Consider the following 24,846-nt stretch of genomic DNA (forward strand, 5'->3'; position numbering starts at 1 on the left):
CATGTCTCCTTTACGGTGTTAGATCAGGGACGCATCCATAGCCTCTGCTCGTTGTGTCAACCCAAGCCTTCCACTGTGCCTTTCTGTGTCATGGGTGAGTGCCACCTTTCCCAGACTGCAACATTCCCAGTGGTTGTTCATGGGCTGTAAACCCCTCTCACACTTGAAGGAAATGTAGACACAGGCAGGCGGAAACTGGGCAGGGTGGGAAGGAACCCATTTGTTTAGATGCCACACCGGAAACTCAGTTGCAGCGCGTGTTCCCAGCGGTACAAACACCGCGGAGGCAAATCACTGAAAACAGAGATCCTTCAGGCCTCCTACCCTTGTGTCTGCAGACTCCACAGCTTAAACCCGAAGGGCGCTGACAATCTGGCTAATTCCGGGACTCTGTGTGCTGCTAGCTTTTTAGAAATCCTGAGAGGGAGGAACCTTCAGGGAAGGGAGTGTTCTCGGTAGGACGCCAGGAGTTGCTGCTGCCACAGCTTTTGCTTATCTGCGACACTAGTGGGAAAAGGCAAAGGGAAAAACCTGTTTCCATCCTTATGGGGAGGGAAGAAGCAGCAGCAATTCAAACTCTGTGCGACTTGCCATTCCAGCTCACCATCTGCTCCCTGCGTCCCCATCCTATCAGCTCACAGAACCAACGGCAGCATCTTTGCAAGATGATACCTTCTTACGGAGAATTCGCACCTTCTCCCCTGCTGGGAGGTCCTTCACTAATGAGGACAGTCCCACTTGTTAATGTCTGGAAAGCCTCGAGAGTGTGGATAAGAGGATCACAGTAGCTCAGGGGGATTCTTACACAGTCCTTGACAGCAAAAAAATGCCGGGAGTAGACAGATTTTGGATCTAGAAAACCCCGTGATCCATTTGTGGGGTCTCACAAAAGTTTACAGTGAAAATACTTCAGGTAGCTACATGTCTACGTCTTGCTGTATGACAGAGAGTGTATGAATTGTTTTTAAAAACTAGCAGGATTTTAAAATAGTTAGGAGACTTTCCCTTGGAGGAAATGTCTTCAGCTCTAATGGCATTACCTGACGAACTAAGGAATCCAGCTAAGATTTCAAAATGTATTTTGGGGGAGGTAGGCAGTGAATCACTTGGTTCCTTCCTAAAGCACATTACTAGATAAATGTCAGATGTGTGCTTACATTTATTTCTTTGTTAAGAAATACCTCAGAGAACCACCATCGATGTGGAAAAGGGCACGACCGTCACTGCTCCCCATCATTGTGGGTAGAGTGGGGCTGATGGGAAATTCAGAGCCACTATCCAAAGACACTGCAGTGACCTTGAAGGAGACATATCTGGCGGCGTATTTACTCACTCAAGGTTTTGTAGACACAGACACAGCCGCAAGGACAGAGCTATTCTTTTCTGTTGTTGCTCCATCAGTATAAAAGCCATTCTTTATTCTGGAACATTCTGGCTAAGTTTGGGGACAATTCAGAGACCAAGTCATCTCAGCGTGCTTTTTCACATTATACTATTTTTAAAAATGTCTCTTATTATCATATGGTTTCACTTATTTGTGGAGCATAACAAATCACATGGAGGACATGGGGAGTTAGAGAAGAGAAGGGAGTTGGGGGAAATTGGAAGGGGAGGTGAACCATGAGAGACTATGGACTCTGAAAAACAATCTGAGGGGTTTTAAGTGGTGGGGGGGGTGGGAGGTTGGAGGAGCCAGGTGGTGGGTATTAGAGAGGGCACGGATTGCATGGAGCATTGGGTGAGGTACAAAAACAATGAATACTGTTATGCTGAAAATAAATAAAAAATAAATTTTAAAAATGTGTCATTATATTCTTTACATTGAACACTTGCAGAAAGAAAATAAATACAATGATTTCAAAATGCAGTCCCCAGTCTCAATAGATAACCCCTTGTAGTTACTTCTAATCAATATCTTGAAATGTATAATGCTAAGTCAATTAATAAATAGAAATAAGTAAAATAACTATGTAAGTATAAATCTTAGAGATGGAGAACAGACACTATCAGTTACCTCACTTTCCCACTTTTTTTTTTTTAACATGATTCATGTGTGTTTCCATCACATATCCAGCCATCACAAGAGTTAAATGAGATCATTGGTGCTTCACCTTAAAGCTGAGTCTCAGGGTGCCTGGGTGGCTCAGTTGGTTAAAGCCTCTGCCTTCAGCTCAAGTCATAATTTCCAGGTCCTGGGATCGAGCCCCGCATCAGGCTCTCTGCTCAGCAGAGAGTCTGCTTCTCCCTCTGCCTATGGCACCCCCACACCCACTTGTGCTCTTTCTCTCTCTCTCTCTCAAATAAATAAAATCTTTTTAAAAAGTACTGAGTCTCAAAACCAGTGTCCATACCATTCTTTACCACAGCAAAAAGGTAGAAGCAACCCAAAAGTCCACTGACAGATGAGAGTGGACAGACAGAAATGTGGAATATCCATGCAATGGAATATTACACAGCATTAAAGAGTGACACAAGGTACAAGATGGATGAACCTGAAAACATGAGAACTGAAGTACGCCAGACACAAAAGGAAAAATGTGTATAATTCCACTTACATGGGGGTACCTAGAGAAGTCAAATCCATAGAGACAAAAACTAGAACAGCGGTTGCGGGATGCTAGGGGACAGGGGAACAGGAGTTAGTGTTTAATGGGTAGTTTCCATTTGGAATGATGAGAGAGTGCTGGAGATGGGTGGTGGTGATGGCTGCATAATGAGGGGAACCGACCCGATGCCACTGAATTGTACACTTGAGAAGAGCAGGGGAGGGCACCTGGCTAGCTCTGTCAGTAGAGTGTGTGACTTAATCTCAGGATTGTGAGTTCGAGCCCCATGTTGGGTGCAGAGATCACTTAAAAATAAATAAATAAATAAACTCTTTAAGTACTAAATCTTGTTATGTATATTTTACCACAATCTAAAAAAATGAAACAAAATAAAACAGTCTCAGGAGAAAAGATTCCCAGCTCATGGCCCTTTTCTGTTGCTCAAGGACCACTTGGATTTTTCTTTTTTTTTTAAGACTTTATTTATTTGTTTATTTGAAAGAGAGAGTAGAGAGAGAGAGAGAGAGAGAGAGAGAAAGTGGGCGGGGGGCAGAGGCAAAGGGAGAGAATCTCAAGCAGATTTTGTGCTGAGCATGGAGCCTGACTGGGGGCTCGATCTCTCGACCCTGAGACCATGACCTGAGCCAAAATCAGGAGTTGGGCCCTTAACCAACTGAGCCACGCAGGCGCCCCAAGACCACCTAGATTTTTCTTAATCCAGGGTCTCCAAACTCACTCTTCTCTTCCTGGAGTGCTCTTTACCAGCATTTTGCATAAATCTTGTTATGTATATTTTACCATAATCTAAAAAAATGAAACAAACAAACTTGTGCTGACATTCAGATGGTAGCCCAAGTTTCTCCTTCCAAAGTCTGTGACTTGACCCTGTTGTTTGTTGACTTCTTTGTGATCTGCCTCCCTTCACCAGAATGCAAACTTGCCCCAAATTCCATCTGTTTTGCTCCTGGTGCTTAGAACAAAGTCCATCCCTAAATTGGTGCTCAATGAATACTTGTTGAGTGACCCAACGGGTGACTCCGGCCCTTGAAACATAAGTGTACCTTCTTTATAAACAGAACCTATTTGAAGTCAAGAGCAGATTCAAGGCTGTGCCTCTGTTTTCTGGAGTCTGCATTCTTCTCTCCTTTCCCATCCTCCCTTCTCAATTTTCCAAACCCTAACTCCAGTTTAATATCATTTAAGTGAGTAATACCGAACCTCTGGACATGGACCTCACCCATGTTAAAGTCCATTTGGTCCACACCCGCCAAGCTGTCCTGCCCCTGGGGGAAGAGGCCAGAGCTTTAGAGCAGGGAAGTGATTTGAGAGTTGGCCAAATCAACTGTCTTGGTACCTGGGGCCTTAAGGCATGATTCTGGAATGAAGTGAAGGGACAGTAAGCCTTGCTCCCATGGTCACATCTGATTACTGTCATCTGCTGGTACAAGGCTCCCCGCCAGCTGTGAGAGGCCCAGAAGCCATTAAATGAGAGAACCCAGGAGCCCCATGAATTGGTCTCCATTCTAGCTTCTGTTCTCACATGATGTTGGCTTCAACACTGCCATTCTCAAATCTCTTGGGCAGTGCCTGTACCAAGCATGGCCTGAGAGCTGGGAGCTGGCAACTGCTTCAAAGAACTCTGTGTTATTGGGAGATATTTTTGTCTCATGAGTTCATTTCAACCCTTCAAGTTTTACCAGCAGAAAGTTGCACTTCTCTACAACACCTGTTAATCTATGTGATCACAATCCCCAGCGACCCTGTGCAAGGTCAAAGACAGAGATCTCATCTGCCTTTGGTGGGCAACGTGAGTGGAAAATAAACTTATTTCTTATAGGAAACTTTTTTCTAAAATAGGGGCTTTATTTACCCTCATTTAACGTACCTATGATCTTTATTTAGTGTTTTAACCCCAGTCTACAAATCACTTCTAACAAGACAGGCTGGAAATACAGGTTCTTTGTCCCAGGGAGTACTGGGGAAAATATGAATTCAAACACATCACTCTTGGGAAAACGATTCAAGGTATAGACTGGTGGAACGAATGGACAGTAACGTCCATATATTTTTCTTACAGAAGTGAAGAATGCTACATGAGAAAAATAATATGTGTTTCTGGATGATTTTGCCCTCAAATATGGACTTGTTAATGAGTTTACTCACATCAGCCTCTTCCCATAACTACCACCCCACCTCCCTGCCTCTGTTTTTTCAATGATTCAGGTTTCTGTCAAATGAAGTAGGAACTTCTCCAAAGTTTTGCTAAAGCCATTGCGAAAAGAAAAATAATCTAATCTGCTGGAAAGAAAAGCAAGTGTTACTCGCACCTCATCAACTACACAGGCTGAGTCCTCTCCGCGTCTGTCAGCTGGACGATCACGTTCTCCAACGGTGGTCAAGTGCATTGCACTCAAGCACAATGTCAATGGGAACAGCTCCTTTTTCGGTTTTAAAAAATAACACAAGCATGTGTGGAGGGGATGACTGTGTGCAGAAATTATACAAGTGGGTAGTTATGTCTACATGTATATGGTGAGGGGCTATTATATGACAAGTGTCTCCATCTTCCTCTGCGGAGACCTACTGAAAACAACACAACACATCTTCAAGTTTGCTATAGTTTGACTTGAGTGGCCAATGCGTTTGTCTTTGAAGGATTGTTTCAAGTGAATACATTTTAAGTATTACAATGATTGGGTTATTTGAGTAGGAGATAGAATATAACAAAATTACTCTTGTTGGAAATTTCTCTAATAGGAGCTTATTGAGTTAAAAATAACTGATTATTGGGGGCGCGTGGGTGGGTCAGTGGGTTGGGCATCTGCTTTCAGCTCAGGTCATGATCTTGGGGTCCTGGGATCAAGCCCCGCGTCGGGTTCTCTGCTCAGCTCTCTCTCTGCCTGCCTCTCTGCCTACTGTGATTTCTGTCAAATAAATAAAATAAAAATCTTTAAAAAAGTAACTAATTATGGGGACGCCTGGGTGGCTCAGTTGGCTAAGCAGCTGCCTTCGGCTCAGGTCATGATCCCAGCGTCCTGGGATCAAGTCCCACATCGGGCTCCTTGCTTGGCAGGGAGCCTGCTTCTCCCTCTGCCTCTGCCTGCCATTCTGTCTGCCTGTGCTCGCTCTCTCCCCCTCTGATAAATAAATAAAGTATTAAAAAAAAAACTAATTATGGGTCCTTAGGTATTACTCTGAGTTTGGGGTTAATATATAGGCTATAAATACATCCTACTGATATCTCCTCTCTTCTCATATTTAGTTTTCCATCTGAATGTATTTTGAATTTGTTGGTATGTTAAGCAGATAAGCAGAATAATGCTTCCCTCCAAAGATGTTTACATCTTAATCCCTAGAACCTATAAATGTGTGACCTCACATGACAGAGGGACTTTACCATGTGATTAAGGTCAAGGTTCTTGAGAGGAGATGATCCTGGATTACCCAAACGGGCCCAATTTAATGGCATGAGTCCTTAAAAGTGGATGAAGAAGACAGAAAAGTGGGTCAGAGAGACGTGACATGAGAAGGACTCAAGCTATCATTGCTGACTTTCAAGATGGAAAAGGGAGCCGTGAGTCAAGGAACAGGGGCAGCCTCGAGAAGCTGGAAAAGGCAAGAAAACAAGTTTCTCATTTGGAACTGCTATAAAAAGGGGCACCTGGTGGCTCAGGGGGTTAAGCGTCTGACTTGATCTCATCTCAGGTCTTGATCTCAGGATTGTGAATTCAGGCTGCATACCGGGTTCCCCATGGCATGTAAGAAAAAAATAAAACCTCCAGAAAAAAAAAAAAAAAAAACAGAGCCCCGTCGACCCCTTGATTTTTGCCATGTGAGACCCAAATAGGGCTTTTGACCTACAGAACTGCAACATAATACATTTATGTTGTTGTAAGCCACTAAGTTTGTGGCCCTTTGGACAGCAAAAATAGAAAGTTAATGTAGCTGGAAATTTCCAGATATCTTTAGCTGCCGAATTAGGGAAACAACTAGAGAATATGGAAGCTGCCATAGGACCAAAGAATTCCTCTGCACGGTAAAGTCCACAAGAGCCAAACTATAGAAGGAGTCCAGATGTCCACTGACAGATGAATGTGTAACAAAGATGCGGTATATATACACAATGGAATATTATGCAGTCATCATAAAAATGAAATCTGGCCCTTTGCAATCATTTGGATGGAACTAGGGAGTATTATGCTAAGTGAAATAAGTCAATCAGAGAAAGACAATTATATGATTTCACTTGTATGTGGAATTTAAGAAACAAAACAGAGGACCATAGGGTAAGGGAGGGAAAAATAAAAAATCATAGAAAGAGAGAGACAAACCATAAGAGACTCTTAATCATAGGAAACAAACTGAGGGTTGCGGGAGGCGGGGGGATGGGGTAACTGGGTGACGGACATTAAGGAGGGCACGGGACATCATGAACGCTGGATATTATACAAGACAGATGAATCACTGAACCCTACCTCCGAAACTAATAATACTCTACATGTTAATTGAATTTAAATAAAATAAAATAAATGTTTAAAAACTCCTCCGCACCTTTGGTTTCAAAATCATCCGGTCTTAAATTTCACCTTCCCTTCTCTGCATAGGAACAAAAGGAAGAAAATAATCATAATCACGATCATTAACGGAAGTCTTGCTTGTATCATACCGTGCATTAAACACTACAAACACAATCTCACTTAATGACCACGTTAACCCCCATGAAAAAATGGAGGCTTTAAAAGATGAAGAAATGTACCCAAGAGCACAGTGTTAGAAGAGGCAGAACCAGACTGGGACCCAAGCTCCTTTGATTCCAAGCCTGTAAGCAGCATGACCTGAACTCCGGAGCTCCGTCTGCCTGCTCTAGCCCCATCTTTGTTACGAAGGTAACAGGACAAGTGGCTCTAATCCTGGACTTTCCAGGACTGTCCTGCTTATTTTAAATATCCTGTCCCCTTGTCCTCAAAAGATACCAAGATGTCCCCCAAATTCCAATTTTTCTTCGAATAGCGAGTAAACATTATAAGAAAAAAACACAGGAGTCCCCCCAAACCATTGATGGAACCACCTTCCCTTATTTAGTGTTCAGAAAACAGGCCCAGGTACCACTGTGTCACTTGGTCTCTTACTCATGGTGATTGCATATATACTGCATCCACTAAATTCCACTCCGCCCAGGTAGGCTGTTTCTGCAGCACTAAGTGGAAGGTAACATGAACTATAATCGCAGCCACTTGATTCTTAGGGCACCTCCAACAGGATAATTTAGGACCTAGGGAAGGACACTGCCATGCAAAGCATCCCAGATGTGTGTGGAGGGTCACACGATTGTCATTCCAGCCTCCTGAGCAGCATAGCTGAGCCCTGAAGCTTCCAGGATCCGCTCCCTAGTTTCAGGTTCTATCAGGGTCCAGGCGGTTGATTCCAGCCTCCTGGGGCTGTGCCGCAAGTCTGAGTTGCTCTGACCCCAAGCTGTGGCCAGAGCAGCCTAGGGTGTCATCTCCAGGCTGCACACCTGCTTACGAATCAGGCTGGGACACAAGGATGACCCCAGGCAGAGCAGGAGACCATCTGCTCCTACCATTTGCTCTCGGTCTGTGATCCTGTTACAATTTCTTCTACTGTTATTCAACAGAATGTCAACGTGACCTTCTCTACCCATATCCAAACAACGCAGAATCCAATCTAGAAGTGAACTAAGAATTCAGTAAGAGAGATAGAAAAGAAAGGGCGTCTTAGTTACCTTTAAAACAAAACAAATGAGGGCACCTGGGTGGCTCAGTCGGTTAAACGACTGCCCTCAGCGCAGGTCCTGTTCCCAGGGTCCTGGGACTGAGCCCGGTATCGCGCTCCCTGCTCAGCAGGGAACCTGCTTCTCCCTCTCCCACTGCCTGCCACTCTCCCTGCTTGTGCTCTCTCTCTCTCTCTCTCTCTCTCATCAAATAAATAAATAAAATTAAACAAACAAGAAAACGTTTGTGCTAATTTGACTTGCTCCAGCGCTAACTGCAACTTTTATATGCTGATCTTGAGACCGGAAATGACACTTCGGAAAAACAGTTTGACACTTTCTTATAAAGCTAACCAAATGCTGTCATATGACCCAGCGATGCCACTCCTATGTATTTAGCCTAGAGAAATAAAAATGTATGTCTGCACACATAAAAAAAAGACTGGATGTAGATATCAACACTGGTTTTATTCGTTGCCAAAACACAAAAACAGCACAAGCACGTCCGGTTAGGGAATGGTGTAAACTGTGGTACATCCACACTACAGAGTATTAGTCAACGAGGAAAAGGAACCACACAACGACCTATCTGAGCCCCAAATGCAATCTGTTAAGTAAAGAAGCCACATGCAGAAAGCATGATGTGATGTGTGATTTCAGTGAGACAGAAACTATAGGGACAGAAACACGTCCGTGGTTGCCAGGAGCCGGCAGGTGGAAAAGGGAGTGACTACAAAGGGAATTTTTCTGGATGATGGAACCATTCCGTATTATGATCCCGGCAGTGGCTTCGCGACTGTATGTACTTGCCAAAACTCGTAAAAACGTATATCAAAACGCATGCATTTCATTGTATCCATTACATCCCAATTAACCTGACTTTAAAAATAAACCGTATCTCTTCTTCCTAAAAGAAAGGCAAATCCCCTTCTTGGCTCCGGCAAGATAAGTTTGCATCTGTGTGATCGCTGGACCAAAGGAGCACTGCTGGTCTCGTGTCTCGTGAAATAGTTGATGTTACTCCTCTCAGACTGCCCCCTGCCCCGGCCATGCTGGTCTCGCGTGGACACAGCTGCCCTCCCACCCCCGCCCCGCTGTGTGCACTGTTCCCTCCACTGGGGGTGTTCTCTCCAGGCGGCATCCCTGAGTGGCTCCTGCTACAGATCTCTGCTTCACTGTCACCTCCTCTGAGAGGCTCTCCTTGACTCTCTGTGACTTGACTGACTGCCTGTGCTTATGCTGTCACCATGCCCTGTTGGTTTGCTTCACGGATCTTTTATGTTTTATTCTTTATTGACTGACATGTTTATCACCCGTATTTTCCTAGAGGTGGAAGCCCTGTGGAAGCAGGCATCATGTTTGCTTTGCTTCCCGTCATATCCCCAACTCCTCATCATGGTTTCCAGGGCAAAGTGAATGCCCCTAAAATTCATGTGTTGAAATCTAATCCCCCAGGGTGATGGTGATTGGAGGTGGGGACTTTGGGAGGGTCTTAGGTCATGAGAGTGGGAAGAGTCTTATAAAGGGGGCCTCAGAAAACTCGGTCGCCCCTTGGCAGTGCGAGAACACGTGTTGAATTACCCTGAAACGCCCGCTGTGCCCCGATAACTTTTGCCCTGTGCAATCCCGAGGCATGAACTAGGACACCTCTAAAATATAAAAGAATCAGGTTTGATCAATACGTTATGCAAGAGCTTCTGGGTAAATTATTAAATTATTAATCGTCAGTAAATTATTAATTAATAAGTTAAAGCTTTTCCTAATGAAAAGGTCATTTTAAGACATAATTTCCTACTTAAACCATAGTCCAAGATTCAAATATCGATTTCTTCTGTGGTAATTATAGGCCAAATGTTTAAATTGTAGGCTTATATACTAATTAACTAATTATTTATCCCCATTAATCAAACACTACATCCACAGGAACCACCAAACATCATTTCTCACTCAGGATTTTCTAACGCACGTGATTCAGTTTCTGCATGGACCCTTTGTACACTTTCTTCTCTCTGCCGGGGACACTCCTCACTGATGGCCTCATGGCTCACTCTTGCACGGCCCTGGACACTGGGCTCAAAGTTCACCATATGAATAGGTTCATCCCCCACCATCCAATTCAGCCACACACTCCTCATCCTCTCCACCCTGGCCTCTGCGTTCCCCCTCTCTGATGTTCCTCTGTCACTCTGACTATTTGGTTTACTTGTGTCACCCACGGCAGGTCCCTCCTCACCAGGATAGAAGCTCAAGGGGAGCAGAGATTTTTTCACTCTCTGACTTACTGTTATTTCCCAGGGCCTAGAACAGTGCCTGGAATATAACGGATAATCAACAAATATGTGTCGATGAATATTGGATAGTTTGATGTCATTTACAATTTCAATGGCCTCCCCTTCCCCCTCTAGATGGAACATGTTTGCCTTCTCAGCGGGTGTCTCTAGCTCGTGAGAGGTCAGAACTCAGAGCACTCCCTCCTCCCTTCCTATCCCTCCCCACACCCCAGTCCCGCACAGCGCCCCCACTTCTCCCTGCCTTGCCGCTTACCTTACCCTCCGGGTCCTACTTCGGTGCAGGAAAATAATAAACTACTAATGGGTATTCATGTGTAAAAAAAAATGTTTTTAATGGAGACTTTAAAAAGCCCTTTGCCTTAATCAGGAAGAACAATTTCATATTAAACCAAGAAAGGAAGCATGTCGACTGGAGCGTGGGCGTAGTGGTTAATGGTGTCAGAGCCCACGTTCCCTTTGGCGTGCCCTAAATCAGACTTCGGAATGATCCAGGGAGCAGTAGCTGCAGGCTGTGGAGAATTATTTATTGGATTCTGTGATTTGGTAAAATGTCCTGAGCATGTGAGGAACATGTGTGCTCGGTACTGCATGAACGGCAGTCTTCGCCCACACAAGGTACACGCCTTCGCTGTAGACAGGCACTAGCCAATGGGTCACGCCCTCGGCTTTGCAATCCAGTATTTCCCTGCAGCAAAGTAGCAAATCGCGGGACATGTAGTGAGAGGAACACTTCCCTGCCCTCAATAAACACCGTGTCATTGCTAGATGAGTAAGTGTTCTGTCTCCAGCTCTACTGTCCCTGGACATTGGAAGGGACAGTGGTTAAAATTTATTTACTAGCTTCTCCGTTCCTGTCCTTTGTATCACATCCACATTCCCATTCCCTACTAGGTGTTCACCTCCTGCTCCTAAGTTTAAGTCTAGGTTGGTGGTTGATGTATGCTGGATGGAATCTGGTGGGGGTGGCATTTGGTGCTGGAGGGGGCACCTAAAATGCCTGGGGCCTCGCCTGCTGCCTCGCTGTGTGTGGGTTCTGATCTCACCGTCTCGGTGGTGTTGGCTCAGGGTGGGGCTTACTGCATTCTTGGCCAGTTCGGTCTGTGCCTCACAAGGAAATGTGCCTGATGGGAGTCTGCGATATGTGTCTTTGCCATTTATGAATCCTCTACAGGCGAGTTAGAGCCAAATCTTCCAAGACCTCCCTGAAAGAAAGGTTTAGTAACAAAACAAAACGAAAACACAGGGGCACCTGGCTGATTCAGTCCCTTAAGCATCCGACTCTTGATTTTGGCTCAGGCCATGATCTCAGGGTTGTGAGACTGAGCCCTGTTTCAGGCTCCGAGGTCAACACAGAAACTGCGTGAGATTGTCTCTCCCTCTCCCTCTGCCCCTTTCTCCACTGCTCCTGCTCCTGCTTGCTCTCCCTCTCTCTCTCTAAGAAAGAAAGAAAAAGAAAAAAATACATTACCTCTGCACTGATCCTCTAAGACTTTGCTTAGGAGGACAGGGGGAATATATTTTTAGCAATAAGCCTCACTCTTTCCAGGCTTTCTGGCTAGCACACACATACAAAATGGAATTTTAATATACAGAGTCCACCAAACCCCAGGTCTTTCATTCATTCAACAAAAATTAATCGAGGTCTTTCTGTGCACCTGCAAGTGAGAGTGACAAAGACCGAAGGCCAGGGAGCTGGGCGGAATAGACAGATTATCCCCGAAGAGGCCAGAGTCCCCCCTCCCCAAGCCCCCATCACAACCAGCTTCCTCCCGGGGCCCTTAGGAAAGTGTGCTGGGACACGGAGGTGTCCCCCACCTTCATTTTTTAGGGCAACGTTAATCCCTTCCCTGCAAATGAACTTCGCATGCTGACTCTTCACTCTGATGATATACCCCTACGTATCACCTGAATTTTGCCTCTCTGCATCCCCCACACCTCCAGCAAATATCTTTTTCTTCTGTTTACCCTCTGATTGTATCTTATGTCTCAGTGTGGTGTTCAGAGCATGGACAAGGAGAAGCCAGTGTGTCCTATTGAGGTAAATCCCTAAAGACAAGACCAATTTGCCCCTTGCCCCCCACCATCCTCCCCAGGGGACCTTGGGATATGACCAGGAGAGAAGCAGAAGCCAGCCTGAAGAGAGAGGAGATGTTGCCCCAGCTAAAGTCTTCACAAGACCAGCTGGGTGGTAAAAATACAGGCATGACTGCGTTACACCCCACCGTCTCCCACACCCGAGTCTGGACTTGGCAAGTGTTAGCAGTCCTCCTCTCCGGATTATCTCTAGAAATGTTCGTCAGGAGTCTTCACACCCCTTTGGGCAGCTCTGGCTTACACATATAGGGCAGAAAGGGTAGATATTTAGTAATGACGTTTAATCAGTAAGTCCAAGCCAATTGACATGCGACCTTGACAGCAGTTCATGAAGGATAACCTGGCACAGTCAACACTTCAAAAAGATAGCCATATTCTGATAAAGGCAGTGTGATTAACACATTGCTGCATTTATGACAAATGTGATTTCTCCTGCACATTGGAAAAAGCGTTCATCCACTCCAGGGCAGACAAAAAAATCTTCTCCACCATGGGTCTGGTATTTGACCTTAGCCCTGAGCTACTGGAAATAGTAGCAACTGGTTGGCTCAGTGGGTTAAGCATCTGCCTTCAGCTCAGGTTGTGATCTTGGGTCCTGGGATCAAGTCCTGCGTCGGGCTCTGGTCTCAGCAGGGAGCCTGCTTCTCCCTCTGTCTCTCTCTTTCTCTCTGTCTCTCCTGAATAAATAAGTAAAATCTTACAAGAAAAGAAAACAAGAGCAACTATGTATACATTGACTGCTAAGTTTGAATCAGAGCCTGGGCTGATCACTTGATCTTATTTAATCATCTCGTTCCATCCTCCCAGCAAGCCTGGGCAGTAGTTTCTATCAATATCATTATTTTGGAGGTAAGAAAAATGAGGCAAGGAGGAGGTACAAAAGTTGTGCAGCTTTTACCCTTCCAAAGTGTGAAAGTGGCCAACTCTGGTAGCTGAATGCCAGCTGCACGTGCTCGAACCTTCTCCCCCACCTCCCCGGCCCCACCCACCGTCTTAACTGTTTACATGACGTCATCTATACTGACTGGCTCCACAGAGGACCTCTTTTGGCTTCTTACAGTCCCTGGAGCAGGGCAGGAGAGGCAAGTGGGAAATCACAGGAAGGTGGAGGTGACCCGAGGACTGCAGGAAGTGGACGGAGGTCTCTTTTGTGCTCCTCTCATTGCGGGAGTGAAATCACCAGGTGGAACGCTCCCCATTCATTCCCAGAGGCCTCTCCACTCAGCATTTACGCCTGCCTGATGTTTGACTTCAGGGCTGCAAGAATTGTGCTAAATAGAGAAAGGATGGCCTTTTTTGTTTCTGCTTTTTTAACCATGAGGTTTGGTTTCATGCAGCTAATGAACTGTGTGAAACAGAAGAGTGTTTATGTGTGTGTGGTGTACACCCCCATTCATTAGGAGGAAAGGGTCAGAAATACTTGCTTTGACCTTGCACGCCACGTTCTGTACTCAAACCACACTCACAAGTGTGAACACTGCAGTGACCTTCCAGTTCTTGGGCGTTACCAGTACTGACTTTGGTTTCTGTCCACTTAGATCTCTCTTCCGGGTTATTGTTTTCATCAGTATAGCATGCACAGACCACCCCAAACTCCTGAGGTTTAGAAGCCGTTGCAAAGTTAACCATGAAGATATTAGAAATGTGTAACTCGTCTTCAGATTGCTTTGGGAAAGAAAACAACCCATTAAAGCCCTCTTTCCCCCAGAGCTCCATCTGTTTGGCCCAGGACCAAGTGAGACCAGGCTGTGGATTGGGGAATCCGAAGAGGCTAGTCCAAGTGGGTTTGGATGCGCCCTGACGGAGAAAGAGAGGTTAAGAAGCCACCATTCTTCCCCCATCTGGGACATCTAAGGAATTGAAATGGAAAGGTGATGCACAGTTTCTGATTGCCTCCATAAGCCACGCACTGGGCTGGGAGCTTTTACAAATATGTCTCAATCTAACCGATACAACTTTATAGCTCATGACTAACACTATCAAGCACACTCTTCTGCATGCTTTTCAAGTATTACCTTGCTTAAGAGTCACAATGACTCGATAAAGCAGATTCTGTTATTATGCCCACTTGAGAACCTGAGGACACTGAGTCATTAAAAGGTTAGGCACATTGCCCAAGGTCCTCCAGCAGGTACAAGGCAGAATTAAACCCGGCTGGAGAAACGTGGCTCTTTACTCTCTGTTGAGCCACCTCTCAGGATCAGGGAGACAAAGCTCGGAGAGGTTACCTGGCTCAAGGTCACACAAGAAGAACGGCAGAGCCAGGGCTCAGAGCCCAGGTTTGTCTGGCATCAAACTGCATTCTTCCTGCTACATCTCACTGCTGCCTGGATCCTGTAATCACTAGAAATATTTCTTGCCAGGGGTGCCTGGCTGGCTCAGTTGCTTAAGTCTCTGACTCTTGGCTTCATGATGTCAGGGTCATGGGGCTGAGCCCCACATAGGGCTCTGTGCCAGTGGGGAGACTGCTTGAGATTCTCTCTCTCCCTCTCTCTCTTCCCCTTCCTCTGTATCTCTCTCTCTCTTTCTTTAATAAATAAAGAAATTTCTTTTTCAAAGAAATATTTCATCCTAACCTTTAGGACCAAATTCAGATAAATGTCTTCCTTTATAGTTTCTTTCTTCTTTTTCTCTCCCTTTGCTCTCCTCTCTGCTTTTCTCCTCTTCTCTTGCCTCTTTCCTTGCCTTGTTTTTCCTTCCTTCTTTGTCCCTCCCTTGCTCATGCCTCAGGTCTGCCAGTAACGCCCAGAAAAGGCAATGAAGGTGCAAGAGGTTACTGAGCCCTGACCTCATTAATTTTTAAACATGACTTATATAGCTTAATATGACCGGATGTTTGTTAATAACTGAAAAATTAAAAGCTTATCTCAAGAAACGTCTACATGATAGATTGGTCCAATTGTTGTGACAGAAAGGGATTTTGATTTTCATTATGGTCAGCCTGTTGGCTAACTAGGATCAGATCATTAAGTGCTCACTGGATTAATTGCTTAGTGATTTGGTCAAAAGTTTGGTTATTGTTATGGGTGTTCAGTTTAAACAAATGACACAGCCTGATCCCTAGGCCAGATCCTAGGAAGCCAGCAGGCATAGACATACGGGTTACCAACCGAGTTCCTGGTGGGTTGGCCTGGGGACAACTCAAGTTTCTAAGACAGCCAGAAGTCTTTCAAGAAAAGGCATTTACAGAGGTCATCAACACCTTCAAGATTCCAGAATACTCATTCATGTCTATAACACCTTTCACACATCACACAATTCATATTTTTTCTCCCATTCAAGTACTAGTAGTGTATAGGCTCTGACCTTGATCCTACTCTCTTGTTGTTGCCTGTTCATTCCCTTTCATGCCTTCAAGTCCCATTTCTTGTTGACCTCCAGATCCCTAGACTGAACCTTCAAAGAGCCATTTTCCAAGTTAGGTAGTATTTACAGGTTCCAGAAATTTGGATCTGAAACTCTGGGGGCAGGGAGGTGGGGTGGGCAGCATTCAGCCTACTTCCCTGTCCCCATAGACTAGGGTGTCCAACAGAGCAGGGGGATGTGGTTTAGCCACTTTTATTCCCAGCACTTAGCACTAGTAGGCATTCACTGAATGTTAAATGAAAGGCCAAGGAATACATTGAATTGAACACTCATTTGCAGATGTCGGCTGTTTGTTTATTCAACGAAGCATTCATTCATCATTATGCACCACGTGCAGCGGCACTGAGGAGGACAAGAAGCATGGGGACAGCAGGTAACCTCTGTGGCTCCGCCCTCAGGGAGCAGACATTCCGGGAGGGCGGCAAGCCTCAAAAAAGGGCACGCATAAATAAAATAAATAGTAATGACGGTGTAATAAGGGTTAGGAAAGACAAGAGCAAGGATCAACGAGAAAGCACAAGGTGTGGAGATGAGGGAAAGCATCTCACAGCAGCAATGTTGGAAGCTGAGATCTGGAGAATGAATAAGTGCTATGTGAGGAGCTGGGGGGCAGTTGCTCCAGGCAGAGGGGACCACAGATGCACAGGCTGTGAGGCAGCAAATCTTGGTGAAATCAAGGAACAGAAAGAAGTACAAGAACCTGGAGGGCAGGACGGGGCTGAGGCACAGGGAAGAGCTGGGTTGTAGTGTTCGCAGAAGAACCTTCCTCAAACGTTTTGTGTGACAGATCCCACTGTCACAGTGACAGACCTTAAGTTATGCTGAGAACCAAAGGCATCATCAAATGACATGTGAGGGATCCTAGAAGAGAATAAAAAGATTGACTACAAAAGGCTGGTGCATATAAATACTTGTTGACTGGAACATGATAGTCCAAACTGGCAGGAGATGGGGTGACAGGAGAAGGTAGCTCGACTGGCTCTGTTAACAAAGACACCCAAGTTTTATTGCTTTGGGGGCTGAGGTTGTCACAGGGATGGGGGATTTCTATAGATGTCTAGATATTAGACATTTAAGGAAACTGCTTGCTTGTTTCTAATTCCATACTCTTACCAACTGCTCAAAGTCAAATCCATTTCAGAAAATTTAAAGAATAATTCTTTTTTATGGTAAAGATTTAATTAATTAATTAATTAGCTAATTAATTAAAAGAGCTACTGGGGGGGGCAGAAGGAGAGGGTAAAAGAAGCCATAGCGGACTCCGTGCTGAGTGCAGAAGGCTTGATCCCACAACCCTGAGATCATGACCTGAGCGAAATCAAGAGTCAGATGCTGAGCCACTCAGGTGCCCTTAAAGAATAAATCTTAGGACAAATTCTGAGTTGTGTATTTACTGAGTACATAAAGGAAGAAAGCAAAGCACAAGCAAGATGTGGGACCAGTCTAAGATATGATTTCCAGTAATCCTGTGGTTTACTCTTTCTGCTTCAGTCATGACACACAGGGTTCACCATGTCTTCAATTATTTATTTTTAATGTTTATTGAGCATTTACTATATACTCAGGTATTACAATAACATTCTACATATATTAGCTTGTTTTACCTCCTTTTGGGTAAGTACTGCTTATGTCCTTGTTTTACAGCTGAGGAAGGTAATGCAGAAAGGGTAAGCACCTGGGCAGTGTGATTCCAGAAGATTTGCTCTTCAAACCACCTCACTAGACTATCTATTCCTTACTTACATTTCTGAGATTCAGATTTTATCTTGGCTCCTTTCAAGAAAATTAAGGTATGTAACAGCACATGAGGAAATCAATTTGCTTTCTCACTCACTCATTTCATTAAAATCCTCCATCAAATTGTAACAGAACTTAAAAAGAAATCAGTATATAACCCAAAGAATAAAATGAGAGCATGTGAGTCTATGATGATGTTAGTAGACAACTGGATAAATAAATAAATAGAGGAGAAAGACCAACTCTTCCTTACAGAATATTCCAATTAGTAATATAGAAGGAATGAAGGGAAAAAAAAATCACCATTTGAACACCAGAGTAATAACTGCTATAGGCAAGATCCACACGTGGATGCTAAAATTAGTTGGTGAAAGTTTTTTTAAAAAATCAAGGTATTTGCATAGTCTCAAATTATCTCTTCCCCAGCAAAAGAAATTATTAACTAAAAAAGACAAAAATAGTAAGTGTATAGTGGAGAAACCTGGCAGATACCCCTTAACCAAGAGATCGAGGTTAACAAGGTTAACATCACCGCTAATAAGACATAGCTACATTATGCAACCTGATATTATACAATGAGAAGGAACATCACTTCTGTGGTATTGTTTCCAATAAGACATGATCTCAACCTAAGCATAATATCCCAGAACCATCCGAAAATATCAGACAAGCCAAACGAAGCGGCATTCCACAAAATCGTCAAGCAGAACTCTACAAAAGTCTCAAGGTCATGAAAGACTCAAGGTCAAGGAAAGACTAAGAAACTGTCACAAATTGAATGAAACTGAGAACACATGACAACAAATTGTGTGTCATCATCACTGCATCCTGGAGCAGTAAAAGGACAGTAGTAGAAAAACTGGTAACATCTGAATCAAGTTTATAGTTTGGTGAATAGTATTGTACTAATATCAATTTCTTCACTGGGGTGATTGTACTATAACCATATGCAATGTTAACTTTTTCTTTTCCACAGAAATTGCTTTTATTATGTTAGAATATTCCTTGATGAGCTGGCAATTATTCATGTGAAGGAGAGTTCAGAAAACAGATTTATGACTGTATTAGCCTTGTCCTTGATTAGAGATTTATGAATTATACAAAAAATATAACCCAGAGTCAGTTACTCTAGAAGTAGTAGTGGAGAAGGTCTAGAAAGTCGAAGAGGCTGTGAACTGGGAAATCTTCTCCCTGCTTGTTGCCTTTCCACCTGCAGCACTTCTGGTTCAGTCACGACAAACAGGGTTAATCATACCTTCAATTGTACCCGCTGAAATGGGCGCTTGGCGATTTCTTCACGGGAAGAAGCTACTCCGACTGGGACGCTGACACTGGGCTTTGGGGGCGGACCTCCAGTGCTGCTCTTCTGACTTTGACCTTACCAGTACACTCAAAGGCCTAGTGTGCCCCCCTCTTAGTCCTTTCAGTGGGCACTTCCTGGATGGGTGTAGAAAGTCCTGGGGGTTAATGCATTCAGAGGCTCCAAACTCCTTGGCCCTTGTGAATTTACCTTTATTGATGTCCACACCAAAGATTCAGGATACACCACCCACCTTATAGCCCATGAGAGCCGCCACTGCAAATCCTCCTGGACCAAAGATGGCGCAGCGGAAAGGCCACAACCCACAAGGCAGATTTTATCCACAGGCGCTAAAGGATCAATTTAAGCAATAGAGATCTCAGCCACGACTGTATGTTCAGAAAGCATGCTGGTTCCCAGGGAATGGAGAATTGTCTTTCCTTTGCAAGGAAATCTGCTAGTCCCATCTGGCCTTAATCCTTTCTCCTGAGTACCACTTCTCTTCTGGCAAAGGTTTTAGGGTTTAGACAAAATTTGCATTCTCCACACTGTAGCATGTAACGCAGAATGACAGTATCACCTGTCTGCAGTTGAGTGACTACTTTGCCAGCACTGTCCACAATTTCTGCACCTTCATGCCCCAGGATCCCTGGAAGACTCCCTTCAGGATCAGCCCCCCTCGGGGTAGAGGCATCAGTGTGGCAAACTTCAGTGGCAATCATAGTCAACTTGAACTTCACGAGCCTTAGGGGGTCTCTACCCTTCCTGTAGAGACAGGTTCTCCCGCCTCCCAGGCAACTGCAACCTTGCATTTGATCTCCTGGTTCATCCCAGCCTTGGACTCAGTCATTGAGGGAACACGGCGTTAATTTTAGAGGAAGCTGGGTAAAGTGTCTTCAAGACATTCCGGTACTGATTTTGTAACTCTTTATAATGCTAGTAATAGTGGGATTTTTTTTAAGTTTAAATAATAATAATAGTCAGACGGTCCAATGGAGCATTCCTGCAGAATACAAAGGATAGGCCATCGCAGGAATATACCGTACACTCCAGGGCGCAGGCCAACATTAGATTCCTGAGAAACCTATTTCCAAACAACCCATCCACAGTCACCCCATAATCCGTTGACCCATAAAATCTAGTTTGCCCAAAAATACATAACCCAACTCTAATTATGAGAAGCATCAGTCCAATCCCAGTCGAGGAACCCTGTACAAATTCTCTGATGAGTACACCCCAAAACATTAAGATAATTGTGATGGGTAGTTTTCTGTGTCCCTTTGGCGAGACTACAGTTTCCAGTTGTTTAATCAAACACTAACGTTGGTGTTGCTGTATCTAGCTGTGGTCAACACCTATCATCATTGACCCTTCTTAAATAAAGGAGATTAGAAGGGGAGCAGGGCCTCATCCAGTCTGCCGAGGGCCTTACCAGGTTTCCCAGGAAAGAAGAAATTCTGGCTCGGGGCGCCTGGGTGGCTCAGTGGGTTAAGCCGCTGCCTTCGGCTCAGGTCATGATCTTAGGGTCCTGGGATTGGGTCCCGCATCGGGCTCTCTGCTCAGCAGGGAGCCTGCTTCCCTCTCTCTCTCTCTCTCTCTCTCTCTCTGCCTGCCTCTCCGTCTATTTGTGATTTCTCTCTGTCAAATAAATAAATAAAATCTTAAAAAAAAAAAAAAAAGAAAGAAATTCTGGCTCAAGACCACACCACAGATTCCTGCCTGAGTATTTAGCCTGCCAGCCTGCTGTACAGATTTTGGACTTTGAACCTTCCAGCCTCTGTAATCACATCAGCCAATTCATTAAAATAAATCTGTGTGTGTGTGTGTGTGTGTGTGTGTGTGTGTAGTACGTCTGATCCATTGCCCAGTTTGTCCAGAGTGCCCTAACTCATACAGCCACCAGTATAACACTGTTATGTTTGTTATTTTAATTTTATTTATTTGAGACAAGGAGCATGAGCGGTGGGATGCGGGGCAGGCAGAGGGAGAAGCAGGCTCCCCGCTGAGCAGAGACCCTGATGCGGGGCTCAATCCCAGGACTCTGGGATCATGACCTGAGCCAAAGGCAGATGCTTAACCATCTGAGCCACCCAAGCACCCTTAACCTTGTCTGTTAATTATAATTCAATTTAAAAAGACAGAGAGGGGGTGTCAGGCTGGCTTAGCAAGTGGAGTGTGGGACTCTTGATCTCAGGGGTATGGGTTGGAGCCCCTTGTTGGGTGTAGAGATTCTTTAAAAATGAAATCTTCAGGGTGCCTGGGTGGCTCTGTCGGTTAAATGTCTGCCTTCAGCTCAGGTCATGATCCTGGGGTCTTGGGATCGAGTCCTGCTCCACAGGAAGTCTCTTCTCCCTCTCCCTCTGCTGCTTCCCCTGCTTAGGCTCTTTCTCTGTCAGATGAATAAATAAAATTTTTAAAAAAAAAGCGCTTTAAAAATAATAAAAATAATGAAATAAAAAGAGAGAGAGAGAGAGAGAAACCTCAAGTTTCAATAAACAAACAAATAAATGGAAAGTCTGAGAAACCACCACATCCAAGAGAACCAAAGGAAACTTGACAGTGAAATGTAATAAGGTATGCTGGGCAGGACGTTGGAACAGAAGAAGGACATTAGGAAAACTAAAGAAATCTGAAGAGAGTGTGGACTCTAAGTAATAATGCGCTAATATTATCTATTAATAGAAATGTATCATACTAATTTAAGACGTTAATCCTAGGGAAAACTGGGTGTCGGTTACATGGGAACTCTCTATCTTTGCAATTCTTCTGTAAATCTGAAACTACTTGAAAATTTAAAAAAAAAAACTTATTTTGAAAAATACATATGAAGTCTGCCCCTTCCAAGGAAACAAAATAAGGTTTGAATTCAGACACACCTTCCACAAGGCTGTAGCCAACAAAAAATGAACAAATAGAAAAATATGTAATTATGGATAAATAGGAATATTAACATAATAAACAAAAATCATGGGTTATAGTAAGATTTAGACCTATATATGTGACCATTGAATCAAAGTAACAAGGAAAATTGTTTTGGGGTTTCAGACCCAAAGAATCCTTCATTAACTGTTTCTAAGTTCTGTTCCTAGAGAAGGATCTCTCCTCTTTATCTCTATTTCTTCAAAGACTCATAATTCTGACACAGGGTGAGAGCTCAAATGCATCCAAGGAATGTTGTAATTTCTGCCCAGGTGAAAGAAGAGCAGAGACGATTTCAAGCCAGTGGCAGCAGGGAGATCTGGACCTCACTAGAAGCTATCGCTGGATAAAGCTGTGGCAATGAATCTCACCAGCCTCTCAGCCGAGTGTCTGCCCATTTGAGGAGCCAGACGTTGGGCAAGGTGGCAGGATGTGGCAGAGGAAGGTCCAGAGAATCTCAGAATTTATTACAGTTACACCAACACTTCAATGATCAAACGGCATATTCTTACCTTTTCTTTGGAATGGTAAATGATGCATTTTATAAGTGGCTTATAGTTTTATCTTCAAGACCCTTGGAGATAAGTATAGGAAGAATGTTAGCTTCCCATGATCAGAAATAAAAAAAATAATATATAATAGAGAAATGTAAGAATACTCATAGCCTGGGGGCATCTGGGTGGCTCAGTGGGTTGGAGCATCTGACTCTTGATCTCAGGGTCGTGAGTTCAAGCCCCAGGTTGGGCTCCATGCTGCGTGTGGAGTCTACTTTAAAAAAAAAAAAAAAAAGAATGCTCTTAGGCTGAATTATTTTTTCCCCCATCTGGATGAAGCCTTAGAGATCATCTAGTTCCATGCTCAGATTTTGAAGATTAAAATAGGTGGCTTACCCAAAGTCCTAAAACGAGTAAGAAACAGAGTAAGAGTAAGACCCAGGCCTCCAGCTTCCTGTCTAGTACTTTTTCATGGCCCTCTGCTACCTATCAGCTCAAAGTCAGGGTCAGGATTGCCCAACAAAACAAAATGCAAGGCACAGGTGAAATTTTCTATTTTCTAATCACCGTATTTTGGAAAGTAAAAAGAAACAGGTGAAATTCATTTGCCAACATTCTATTTAACCCAATGTATCTAAAGTAGAGTCATTCCAGGGCATCTGGGTGGCTCAGTCGGTTGAGCATTTGCCTTCAGGTCAGGTCATGATCCCGGGGTCCTGGGATCGAGTCCTGCATTAGATTCCCCACTCAGCAGGGATTCTTTCTCCTTCTCCCTCTGCCACTCCCCCTGCTTGAGCTCCCAGTATCTCTCTCTCTCTCTTTCTCTCTTCCTCTCTCTCAAATAAATAAATTCTTTAAATGTAGTCATTTCAACATAAAATCCATACTTTACAATTATTAGTGAGATATTTCACATATTTTTTATATTCGGTCTTTAAAATCCAGTGTGTTTTTTATACCTGACTGCACTTATCAATTGGGAGGAACGGCATTTTAAATGCCCCATAGCCTCACGTGGCTGGCTAGTCAGTCCGTGCTGGGCAGAAGCCGTCCTGGGAAATAGCACGTGGGTAAGCCCATTAGAGACTGCCTCTGAGTGTAAGCCCTTCATCTGATCTACTGCAGAAGATAACACTATTGTCTTTTATACCCGTGGCTTCTTAAACGGAGTTTTCTTATATCAAAATACAACGTCCACAGAGTATAAGTCAATGGAAAAGTAGGTGTTGGCGAGTGCTCCCACATGTCTTTAGACTGGCTTCCTCAGAGCCCTGGTGGAAATTGATGCTTACAGCCTAGATTTTCTCTTCAAATGGTTATTATGGACATCACTTTTGGGCTGTCCATTCTTGATCAATTTCTTTTCGAAAGTCTGTTCAAGCCTCCATGATCTTTGGCCAAATTTTGAAAAAGAGGAGACCTCTTGCCATCGGAAATGTCTCATTAATCCAGCTTTTCCTCTTGTCCACACTCCTAGAGCTTTTCTTTTCTCCCAAGGACATTTACTGTCTTCCCATGTTCTGCCTGTCAAAATCCACTGAAAATCAGAACTTTGTAAAATGCAACATAAAGGCTGGTACGTGGGAGTATTGCCTCCCCAAGGGGACTTTATATCTACTTAAAACAAAAACAAAACCAAAAAACCCTAAACTAATGGACTCAAGTATCCACGGTGGGATCCTGGGATTTGGGCAGAAGCAAGTAGAAGGATTCCACGGTGTTTCTGAAATGACGTTGAACACATCGGGGGTCAACAAATGACAGCCCCCGGGGGCTAAATTCTGCCTTTTTGTTTAGCTCATGTTTTTAAATGGTTGAGGAAAAAAATCAGAGAAGAATCCTATGTCAGGATAAGTGAAAATTACATGAAATTCAAATGTTAGGATCCATAAATGGTTTGGGGGGGACGCAGCCATGCTCATTCATTCATATACGATCTATAGTTGTTTTCAGCTACAACAGCAGCACTGAGCATTTACAGTAAAGACAATATCGAGCACAAAGCCTAAAAAATTTACCATCAATCTTTTTACAGAAAAAGTGTGCCAAACCCTGATGCAGGTGATTTCCTATACTGCCTCCTTCTAGCTATATTCTGTGCACCTAAAACCCTTTTCTTAGAGCTACATAACAGGTCTGTATTTGTCACAGAATCAGAATTCCATGCCTGTTTTTACAGAAGCTGAGGAAATCTGTTACTTGAATAAATTGTGTAAAAATCTGAGTTGTCCATCAAAGACTCCCACGACTCCCTTCACATCACGTGTAGAAGGATGTTCCCACCGAAGAACGACAGCAGACAGGCCATCAAAGATTATAATAGAGGGCCCTGCTTGGAACTCCCTCCTTTGCTTCCCCCTTCCCACAC

At 44.0% G+C, this 24,846-nt stretch overlaps 1 pseudogene; it reads right to left on the reverse strand.

Moving 5' to 3' along the window:
- Nucleotides 1-434: 434 nt before the first annotated feature.
- Nucleotides 435-19,894, reverse strand: LOC101684945 (annotated as a pseudogene).
- Between the last annotated feature and the right edge of the window lie 4,952 nt (nucleotides 19,895-24,846).

Source organism: Mustela putorius, unplaced genomic scaffold (genome assembly GCF_011764305.1).
Source record: "Mustela putorius furo isolate JIRA1106 unplaced genomic scaffold, ASM1176430v1.1 tig00003845_pilon_pilon_pilon, whole genome shotgun sequence".
In the NCBI taxonomy this organism is placed as follows: domain Eukaryota; kingdom Metazoa; phylum Chordata; class Mammalia; order Carnivora; family Mustelidae; genus Mustela; species Mustela putorius.